The 9006-nt window shown below is 38.5% G+C and overlaps 1 protein-coding gene across 1 annotated transcript in view; it reads left to right on the top strand.

Moving 5' to 3' along the window:
• Positions 1 to 3420: 3420 nt before the first annotated feature.
• Positions 3421 to 9006, top strand: part of LOC127567310 (ciliary neurotrophic factor receptor subunit alpha-like) — a 233514-nt gene continuing 227928 nt past the window's right edge. The window contains exon 1 of the mRNA XM_052010049.1: positions 3421 to 3479. The gene's annotated coding sequence lies outside the window, so the exon portion shown is untranslated. The remainder of the gene's footprint in view (positions 3480 to 9006) is intronic.

Raw genomic sequence — 9006 nt, 5'->3', positions numbered from 1 at the left:
CATGCCCACAACTTCCTAACTTTGGAACGTAGGAGGAAACCGGAGCACCCAGAGGAAATCCATGCAGACATGGGATATTGGGATGTTACGTGGACACGGGGAGAATGCACAGACTCCTTACAGACAGGGGCAGGAATTGAACCTGGGTCGCTGGAGCTGTAATAGCATTACGCTAACCGCTACACTACCATACCTACCTTCAGATCAATAACCCAGGGCAGGACTTACACAGTAAACGGCAGGGCCCTGGAGAATGTTGTAGAACAGAGAAAGACCTAGGAGTACAAGTACATAGTTCCCTGAAAGTGGTGACACAGCTAGACAGGGTGGCGAAAAAGGCATTTGGCACGCTTGCCTTCATCAGTAAGGGCAGTGGCTACAAGAGTTGGGATGTCATGTTATAATTGTACAAGACATTGGTGATACCACACTTTGTGTGCATTGTGTGCAGTTCTGGTTGCCTAGCTATTGGAAGGATGTAATTAAGTTGGAAAGGGTGCAGAAAAGATTCACAAGGGTGTTGCCAGGATTGGAGGCCATGAATTATAAGAACGTATTGGATAGACTTGGGTTTTTTACCCTAGAGCATCGGAGGCTAAGGGTTGACCTTATAGAGGTATATAAGATCATTAGTGGCATACATAAGATGAATGGACACAGCCTTTTTTCCAGGGTAGGGCAGACTAAAACAAAAGGGTATAGGTTTAAGGTGAGAGGGGAAAGATTTAAAGGGGACTTGAGGGACATGTTTTTCACACAAAGCGTGGTGGGTATATGGAACAAGCTGCCAGAGAAAGTGGTAGGCATGGGTGCAATTTCAACGTTTAAAAGATATTTAGATAGGTACATGAGTAGGATAGGTTTGGATATGGGCGAAATGCAGACAAATGGGACTAGATCAGTAGGCAACTTGGTCATCATGGATGAGTTGGACCAAAGGCCTTCTTTCCACGCTGTATAAATCTATGACTCTATAATAGAATAGTGACCATTACTGTGTTACCATATCATTTCTTGCTCTCAAGAAATCAAGAATCAGATCACAATTCAATCTTTAAGATTTTTAAAGATCTATATCCATTGGTACTTGTCAATCTTGAAAGCTTTAGTTTGGCATGTTACAATGCTCCATAAGCAATATGGACTCAGCTTTAATGCCATTTCTGTGGTGTGCTATCCAATCTCAACAAAGGCAACAGATGGACTTGTAAGTTGTGCAGATTTCCACACGTGTCTCAAGTGAATAGTTTGGTACAACTCAGGTTTTCTAATATGAATCACCATCGAGTGATCTCTACAAAGACCTATGTGGACATTGAATGAGTTGTGATGCCTACCATGGTCCAATAGTCTACAGGTTTTCACTGTAATGTTCTAGAATGGCCATTTGGGTAAACTCTGGATTTATATGGCAGCAAGGGTAGCTGTCCACAGGGTGAAAAAAGGAATGTTGAAAAGGTCAATAAGGATCCAACTAAAGGAGACATTTTTTTTCCTCTTCCTTACTTCAGAGATAATGACACCAACTGCCCTAACCAAGTCTGGGTAAGTTAGCACAGGATGGTCATTCTGCCTGCAACTTCCTTATTGTGTATGACTCGTTCAGCAGCTCATCATGCACTTTTCACTGAACCATAAAGGAAAGCCTTTATAGTGCATACTTTCTGGGTTTTCTGTTAGCAATACAATTAGGAGGGGGAATAACAGAAAAAGTGTGGAACGGACTCTATCAACACAAACATGTGTAAAGAGAGCAGATGATGTGAAATAGGCTCATATTATTGTAAATTCTGGCAGTAGCATTAGCGTACTACCACTCTCAGCATCAATTACTTGTTTAAGTTTTAATAGTTCTCCTGTTAGTAATTTAGGCTAGAGAATTTCTTTAATGATCAGCACATAAAATACACAAAATGCTGCCAAACTTCAAGCATGCTTTCAGAAGGCTAATCACTTTTGCGTGAAATACGATTTTCTTGAGTGTTTTCTGCTATTACTGTTTAGATTGAATTGCTTAGTGAATGATTAAATTTGCAAATTGGCTGTTTCATTCTGAAGATTAAAAACCCTCAGCCAAGCAAAGGATTTCTTGGCAAAAAGGCAATTCATTTGTCAGATCTGAACTCACCACCATCGGGAAAGAAAAGAATTCAGCTCTTGGGCTATTTCAGATGCCCTGTAAAACATTACTAATAACGTTACTGACAGAAGTTTTAATAGTAGGAATAATCACAGAGGCCAGCAAACTTCTTACAACTTCCACAGATATATTAATTTCAGCCGTCAAGCTAAACAATGACTATAAATTATTTTTAATTCCTACTTCAGATTGTTGAATTTTTTTGAGAAGCTTGCATGAAGTGCTAAGGCAAAACTCCAGTGAGGTTGAGAAAAATACCTTTTGAAGAAAATGACACAGAAGGAGCAGAGAATTGCAGAATGAATAATACTGAAGGATCAGTCAACTATCTTAGCACTAGCCAGTAACCATGAGAGTTAACCCCGCTTTTCTGAATCTCTTAAATCAGAGCAAAATTTAACATATGAGTTACTTTTCTTATAATTATACAGCCAATGGTTACCTACAGGCTAAACTTTGTAAGGAAAGTTGGTCAAAGATCTATGGAACAAGGATGTTTAAAAGAATGCCAAATTTTAAGACAATTCAAATAAACATCACTTGAATATTTTGAGTAAATGGATGCAGCAGCTGTGCAGGAATATGGAGTAATCAAAGAAAAATAGATATCATTTCCATATTTCTGGCATGTACCTAAATATATTAAAGTGTATGGATATACATAATCACCCCACACTTGTCAGCTGAGACAGCAGATAGTGCGTTCTGAATGAGGTGGCAGGATCAGAGCTCAATTAGGATAAAGAGCCTCATGTTTTATGCAGAGGCTCGAGGACCTTTGTTTGTATTGATTTGTTAATGTGTACTGTGTGTTTTGCTGCCGTGCTTTAGAAACTAGCTTCAAGCTTGCTCTCCAGGCAGAGAGGGTTAAAGAGAAAAAAGCACACACAAAAAGAAATAAATGTAAGACTTCCCCAATCGATTATATTTCCACCAGCACCAACAAGCCCCCCCCAACACCCCACAATCAGAAAGCTCTACTATTCCCAGCAAAATTCAAGAGAATAGATACATATTTGTATCATGTGTAGATGAAGAGAAGGTATTTTATCTTCTGTGCGTTTGTCTGGAGGCTGAGCTCTAGGAGGTTTGGCAGACACTGGTAAGTTTTTTTAAGAAAAGCTACACTTCCCCAAACATTGGCTAGGGGGTGCACGGCTCGTCTGATAATTTATTCTGCCCATCACAAATGATTGCCTGGTCACATGGTGAGGCTCTGGAGTTTAAAAGTGCTTTAATCTGCATCCAGTGCGGAGCAGCTGGTGGCAAAGTAGAAATAATCTGGCAACACTGGCAACTTTCTCTTCTGCTGCGAGGTGCTACTGTGAGAGCGTTTTCAGTAAGTAAAAAAAAATCAAAAGATGACAGCAAGCCTGAATAAGCTGCTTATATTTTTCTTTTATGGGCACAGTGAATAATATTTAAAATACAATGTTGGTTTAGAAATGCTTTTATTTAGATATTGCATTTTTTTTCTTTGTTGCTGCACATTTGCTGGTAAGCAAGGGGGACTTTAATGGAAAAAGGGAAAATAATTAAAATAAAGAAGATGAAAGATGTTTCACTGGATTGTCATGAAATGTGCGGGTGTGGTTGAAGCTGTATTGCTGGGTGAAAGTGAAGAAAGCACTGCACTGCTAGACAATTAGCTCGGATTCTCTCATCTTTTTTTGTAGTGCTGGTCTTGTGTTTAGGGGTCACAGAAGCTGGTGACCCAGTGTCAGCAGTTCTGCATGGAAGCTATTATGCATTCCTGATTGATTAGATTTAGCGGAAATCCTCTTGCTTTTTCCTCTCTTTTCTCTCTGCTAGTGCTCCATTACTTCCAAAAACCTTCAGATCAGGGAAGTGCTTAGCTTATCACTGCTAGCTGCTAATTGCTAATCTTCCAACGGTGTTTTATTTGCAGGACACAACCGTTAGTCAGTTTCAAGTGAGCAAATAAAAATGTATGCTGAAGGGGAATTTTTAAATTCAGCTGCCAACAGTTATAGAATATCCTGTTTTCTTTATTTCTCCAAACATGATGCTTTTAGAATCAGGAGTGGGTGGACTGAAGGCTAAGTGTTGAAACTGAGATTCAGTGCATTTGAGATGGAGAGACTTGAGGAACAGTTTGTCCCTTTGGTCTGACCTTTTTTATTTTCCAGTAAAGACGGAAGCCTTTCTAGATGCTGCACTGCTATCATTTAATAGGAATGACAGCCCATTTACTCATTTATTTTGCGGAAAAGTCTATCAGGTAATTTATTCTGTGCTACAATTTTAACAAGAACTATAACTCAAAATAGGATGGCATGATTCATCAATTCACTGCAATCGTCTGTGCAGGCAGGTGTTTAGAAGAAAAATCTGTTGTTTACAGGGGTCACAACATTAATTTAAAGCCAGAAAGCAACAAAAAAAGCCCTCGGGGTAAGAAATTGGAGAATGAATATTTAATTTTTAAAGCGTTGCCTTAAGTGGAATTGAGAAATATCCCGTGACTGAGAATCAATGGATGCAGAAACTGCCCTTTTCAAATATTCTATCAAGCAAACAGGTTTAACCGTGTGCCAAAGAAAAATATTGTCTGTAAATTATTTGTGCCATATGTGTATATTATATATGCTTTTGATGTGTCTCCGATTATCTGGGATATTTTATACTAAGGAAATTATATTGAATTTGATCTCGTATGATTCTTGGTACGGTTTATCTGAAATCCTGTCCTCTATGTGACATGAATTACTTGAGCAGTTTATCAGGGTGATTACTTTGCAGCTGGCTGCAACATGAAGGTTAACAAGAAGGTTGTTGTGAGAAGTAGGAAAGGCTGAGGTTTTCACTGGCTGTGTCGGTGGCGAACTGTGAGGAAGCCTGTGTGCATGGTTAAAAAAAGGGCAGCTTGGAGTGGAAGTGCTCCAAAAATGAGTTGCAAGGTGGATTCCAGCACAGAATATGTCACCAAATATTTAATACAAGTGAAAGATCAGTGTGGCTGCGGTTCAGATTATGGTTTATCTACTGCAGGTTGTCTAGTGTTAAAACTTGTAGAGTGAAATAAATGCTTTATGTTCTGTGTTAGGACACAAACATTTCACACATAAACTGCATCTGATGTTGTGAAGGTTTTCACTTCCTTCCTCTAATTATCCAAAATCCTAATCTTCTGTGGCTTTACTCTTTTGCACAATGCAAATACTCCTCTACCTCTCACCATGATACTAGCTCTGCACAACTTTGAAAGACACATTAGAATATTATGATCCTAGGAGGAGGATGCAAGTTGTAATTAAATTGGACTATGTTATATTGCAGAAAGCAGAATATGATCAATACAATGATGAATGTTCCTTACTGGAGTGTTCTCAAACTATTAAAATAGCACATGGCTTTAAAGATTAAATCCTTTTTGTTACCTAATGACATTCATATCATGTGCCTTGACCCCTCATTATGCACCCTTCATTTGAGAATCTCTTCGAGAGAGAAAAAGCATATCAGAGCATACTTTAATAAGCCCTTTGCATGCAAATATGACACAACAGTTGGTTTTAAAATTGGTTGCATTTCACCAAGTAAGAATGTTATTATATTCAATCTTATTGTCCAGATATCTTTTAATACCTATTGAAAAATTTAACGAAGGGATCCTTGGAACAAACTGAATCAAGGCAAGGTGTAAATGGTCAGGAAAATTGGAATTTCAGCTTTGTATTTATTTGTTGATGATCTGGCTAATGCTTCTCAAAAAACTTATTTGTTCCCATTCTCCTTTCTCAGTATTCTATTTAAGAAAGCAGCTGGGCTAGTAGTTTCATGATTTGGCAGATGCAGATTTAAAATATTGAACTTGGAAAAATGATAAGGCAAGGTTTACTTCAATCAAGTGATTGCAAGAACGACACAAAGTTTCAAGAAGAGGAACTATTACCAGCAAAATAATTGAGTATAATTTTAATGCAACGTAACATTTGAAATAGTTACCATGCACCTGGACAGAATCTTCTGATTCTGTTTGGACCTAGCATTAGTCTAGTTCTCCAATTAGCTTCATCAAATTCAGTTAAAATTCCATATGGTTAGTTTGGTGCAGCTTTTACATTGCTAAGGATAGAGAATAGCTTAGGAAATAGCACAGAAGAAGAAAGAAGACTGGTATAACTGTCTACCTATGCCTCCCATATCTAAAGTACAGGTTCAATCTACAGGTTCAATCTACAAACTGAGTAATGTTCATGGCAATCATCAAGTACCAATCCATTTTTATTCCCTTTATTCTACTCACAAAAGTTTTGGAATACATTTTTTAAAGTGGCGGGGGGGGGGGGGGGGGGCGGTGGTTGGTGGTGGTGGTTAGCTTGATGGAATTCTCCCCAAAAATCCTGCAGGTGATAGAATAAAAAGGTTGCAAGCTGATCACTTGCAGGATTCCTGACTGGATTCAGATGAGGGATAAGTGCCCATGTGACAAGCCAGTAGGTAAATTCTTAGTTATTCCACTGTGATGATCACTTTGACGAGGCATCAAACAGCTTCGAGAGGTCAGAGGTTAAGAATGATAACAATTATTCCATGTACAAAAGAAAGATAATTAGCACATTCATCACAAACACCAAGCCACCATTAAAAGATATATTAAAGTGCTTAAATCATCCAGCCGTCAAAGTCTGCTGACATGAAACTGCATTCATGTCCTGAGATAAGAAACTGAAATTCTCCTATGTGCAGCCAAAATTAAATTTTCTAACTGCTTGCAGATATAACTAAATGGTTAGTTGATTACCCAATTGAGGAAAAATTCAGGCCTGATAAAGTTGAAAATAGTTGTTTTCAACCCAAATTATCAATATTATTTTAATTAAATATATAATCACACAGAATATTTGTAAGTTCCCACTTATGTACCATGCCATTTAATATCTTTTTAAAATATTTCTAAACTACCACTGATGAGATTTGGAGAATAACCTCAACAAACACAAGGTCTCAATTAGATTGCTCCTTATTCTAGACAATCTAGATAATTTATTCTATACAACTTAGTGTGGAGGGCTGTCAGAGGTTACAGCGGGACATAGATAGGATGCAAAACTGGGCTGAGAAGTGTCAGATGGAGTTCAACCCAGATAAGTGTGAAGTGGTTCATTTTGGTAGGTCAAATATGATGGCAGAATATAGTATTAATGGTAAAACTGTTGGCAGTGTGGAGGATCAGAGGGATCTTGGGGTCCAAGACCATAGGACGCTCAAAGCAGCTGCACAGGTTGACTCTGTGGTTAAGAAGGCATATGGTGTATTGTCCTTCATAAATCGTGGAATTGAATTTATGAGCTGAGAGGTAATGTTGCAGTTATATAGGACCCTGGTCAGACCCCACTTGGAGTACTGTGCTCAGTTCTGGTTGCCTCACTACAGGAAGGATGTGGAAGCCATAGGGAGGGTGCAGAGGAGATTTACAAGGATGTTGCCTGGATCGGGGAGCATGCCTTATGAAAACAGGTTGAGTGAACTCGGCCTTTTCTTCTTGGAGCGATGGAGGATGAGAAGTGACCTAATAGATGTATATAAGATGATGAGAGGCATTGATCGTGTGGATAATCAGAGGCTTTTTCCAGTGCTGAAATGGTTGCCACAAGAGGACACAGGTTTAAGGTGCTGGGGAGTAGGTACAGAGGAGATGCCAGGGGGTAAGTTTTTTACTCAGAGAGTGGTGAGTGCATGGAATGGGCCGCCGGCAATGGTGGTGGAGGCGGATACGATAGGGTCTTTTAAGAGACTTTTGGATGGGTACATAGAGCTTAGAAAAATAGAGGGCTATGGGTAAGCCTAGTAATTTCTAAGGTAGGGACATGTTCGGCACAACTTTGTGGGCCGAAGGGCCTGTATGTGCTGTAGGTTTTCTATGTTTCTAATTTGCAACAGGCAATATCCCAAGGTATTGTGAATATTTACACCTAAAAGTCTTGTTAGCATGTACATATGTTTTGATTAAAAGTTCTATTTTATATGAGTAATTAATGGAAAATATATACCCTTAATTTAATCTGGGCATGATATTATTTCATTTTATTTCTTACAGTTCCCCACCTTGAGAGGGAAATATCCAGATCATTATTACCCTCTCTCAATACTTCATGATTTGATTAAACTTGCTGGATCCAAATTATTTACCTTTTATCTTGTTTTTTTAATTAAGCAGTGTAAACAATAAACTATAATTATTAAGACAATTCAGGATAACATTTAAACTCATGGATACCATGCATTTCATGTGGACTTTAGATCTCAGTGATTTTGTGGCATGTGGCATTGGAAAATACAGTCATGAATCATTTATGGTAGCCATTGTAGTTTGTACTGTAGCCACAATCCATGATTGGTAGAGTAAATGTGCCATCTTTTTATCTGACGATATCTACTCTGATTGCTTGCATCTCCGGATAGACTGGCCCTAAAGGGGCATTGCATGGAATCAATGGTACATCACTGGGAGCACTAGTGTCATCTTGGGCAGCAGGACACCATCTGCTCATAACAACTTGGCACAGGTTGATCCTGTAGTATCCATTTACAGGATGCAAATAGAACAGTTCAAGAAGTGTCACTGTTCCCATTATAGATGGGTTAAGGAGCAGAGGGATGCTGATTTAATATTTTCAAAGAAAAAAATACAAGAATGTGAGAAAAATATCATTTTATTCAAGAGACTTGTTATGATCTAAAATTCACTGCCAATAAGAATGGTGGAAACAAAATTGGTGTATTTGAACAAACATTATATTGGCACTTAAGAAAGAGTAATCTACAAAGTTATGAGGAAAGAACAGGGGAATGGAACTATTGGGATTTGTCCATGAAGAGCAGTGACTTGATGGGTTTGG

The sequence above is a fragment of the Pristis pectinata genome, chromosome 2 (assembly GCF_009764475.1).
Source record: "Pristis pectinata isolate sPriPec2 chromosome 2, sPriPec2.1.pri, whole genome shotgun sequence".
In the NCBI taxonomy this organism is placed as follows: domain Eukaryota; kingdom Metazoa; phylum Chordata; class Chondrichthyes; order Rhinopristiformes; family Pristidae; genus Pristis; species Pristis pectinata.
Note: the sequence above shows the minus strand (reverse complement) of the source record. Positions and strands in the feature narration are given on the sequence as shown.